This window comes from Bubalus kerabau, chromosome 1, assembly GCF_029407905.1.
Source record: "Bubalus kerabau isolate K-KA32 ecotype Philippines breed swamp buffalo chromosome 1, PCC_UOA_SB_1v2, whole genome shotgun sequence".
Lineage (NCBI taxonomy): Eukaryota > Metazoa > Chordata > Mammalia > Artiodactyla > Bovidae > Bubalus > Bubalus kerabau.
In genome coordinates, this window is record NC_073624.1 from 209,431,781 (window position 1) to 209,433,610 (window position 1,830).

General features: G+C 42.7%; 1 pseudogene; it reads right to left on the minus strand.

Annotated features, from left to right (window-relative positions):
• Window positions 1-352: 352 nt before the first annotated feature.
• LOC129626587 (nuclear transport factor 2-like) lies at window positions 353-833 on the minus strand (annotated as a pseudogene).
• Window positions 834-1,830: the final 997 nt, after the last annotated feature.

Genomic DNA, 1,830 nt, shown 5'->3' on the forward strand with positions numbered 1-1,830 from the left:
AAAAAATCTGCCTTTATCCTCACAATTACTTGATATAATTGCTTGTTCTTTTTGTTGTTGTTGTTAGGAAAATATTTATGGTTTTATTGCATGATGAGGCATTGAAACATCTGAACAAATCAGTATCTGGGTAATGAGGCTTTCTCCTTCACTTTTATGGGTTACTAAAGCAATTTGTCAGTAGATTTTCAAAAAAAGAAAAAAAGACAACCTTTTGCATTACTTAAGTCATTCCAAGGTATATGCTGGTACAACACAAACTTCTATCAGATGCAGCTAGTCTAGGATCCAAATATCATGCAAAACAGCTCAGTAGAGCAGCACACTGCACCCATTCCCACCAAAGCCCTGCTTATTTGTTGATATTAGGAGCATCTGGAGGAATGTGAGTAGTTGAATAGTAAGTGGAAGAGGAAGAAGAAATAGCATGAATGCCTGGCTGGGAGGAGTTCAGTCCAAGTTGTGCAGGGCAAGCCTTGAACATGTCATTGGTACAAATCCAAGCAACCTTGATGCTCTTTAATTGGAACATCTGGTGGAACCACATGATGGAGTCTTCATTGGCCTTGAGCTGGCCAAAACTGTGCTGATGATGCAACTATCCGGCATGGGCTGATGGTCCTGAGCCATGATGCTGTGCTGGGTTTTCTGGGATGGAAGCTAGGCAACTTCTTCACAATGGCAGCTTTCCCTTGGAATTGCTGTCCTTCCCATGTGAATCCTGAGACGTTGAAATAAACTGCTCCTAGTTGGATTCTATCATTATCAAATAACTGGTAGTAATGTTGAATGAAGCTAGAGCCAATCTGCTCCCAAATTGGCTTGTCTCCCATTCTGGAGCATCACCCAGCCTCATTGAGATCCAAGGAGCTGGCACAATGGTGGCAGCGACCCAACTTGGTCTTCCTGTTTTGTTTTAAAATTTACTTATTCTACTAGTGCAGAGTTAACACCCTGATAAATCCTCAGAAGTTACCAGCATCAAACTTCTTAACTGAGTTGAAAACAAAGCCTGGAAAAGTTAATAGGGTATTTAAGGAATTTCCAGGGACTCAACAAGTTCATCTGACCTCTGATTTCTGGGACTGTTTACAGGGACTGCTGCCTGGTCTGTTATAACAGAGCCTCTGGTTGCTGGAGGCTGGACAATCCACGCCCTTGGCCTTCTCTTCTGTTCTCCACTGGACCCTCTCACCTTTCATAATTCCTCCTTGTTGTTGTTCAATTGCTAAGTCATGCCTGACTCTTTGAGACCCCATGTGTTGAAGGAAGGGAACCCCTTTTCCAGGGCCCAAGAGTGGGCTCTTGTCTGACACTCAGAAATGTATTGTTTAAGAAATGAATTGTCACATAAGCTGACAAAGCAAAAGACTTTATTAAGAAGAGGTGCTCATGCAAAGAGGAGTAGGGTAAGAGAACCCAGGAGAACTGCTGTGCCACATGGCTCACAGTCCTGGGTTATATGGTGATGGGATTAGTTTCCGGATTTTCTCTGGCGAATCACTCTGACTTAGGGTCCTTCCTGGTGGGTCAAGCATTGCTCAACCAAAATGGATGCCAGTGAGGATTCTGGGAGGTAGTAGGACATGGGGAGAAACATCAATAACCTCAGATACGCAGATGACATCACCCTTATGGCAGAAAGTGAAGAAGAACTAAAGAGCCTCTTGATGAAAGTAAAAGAGGAGAGTGAAAAAGCTGGCTTAAAACTCAACATTCAGAAAACGAAGATCATGGCATCCAATCCCATCACTTCATGGCAAATAGATGAGGAAACAATGGAAATGATGACAGACTTTATTTTTTTGGGTTCCAAAATCACTGCAGATG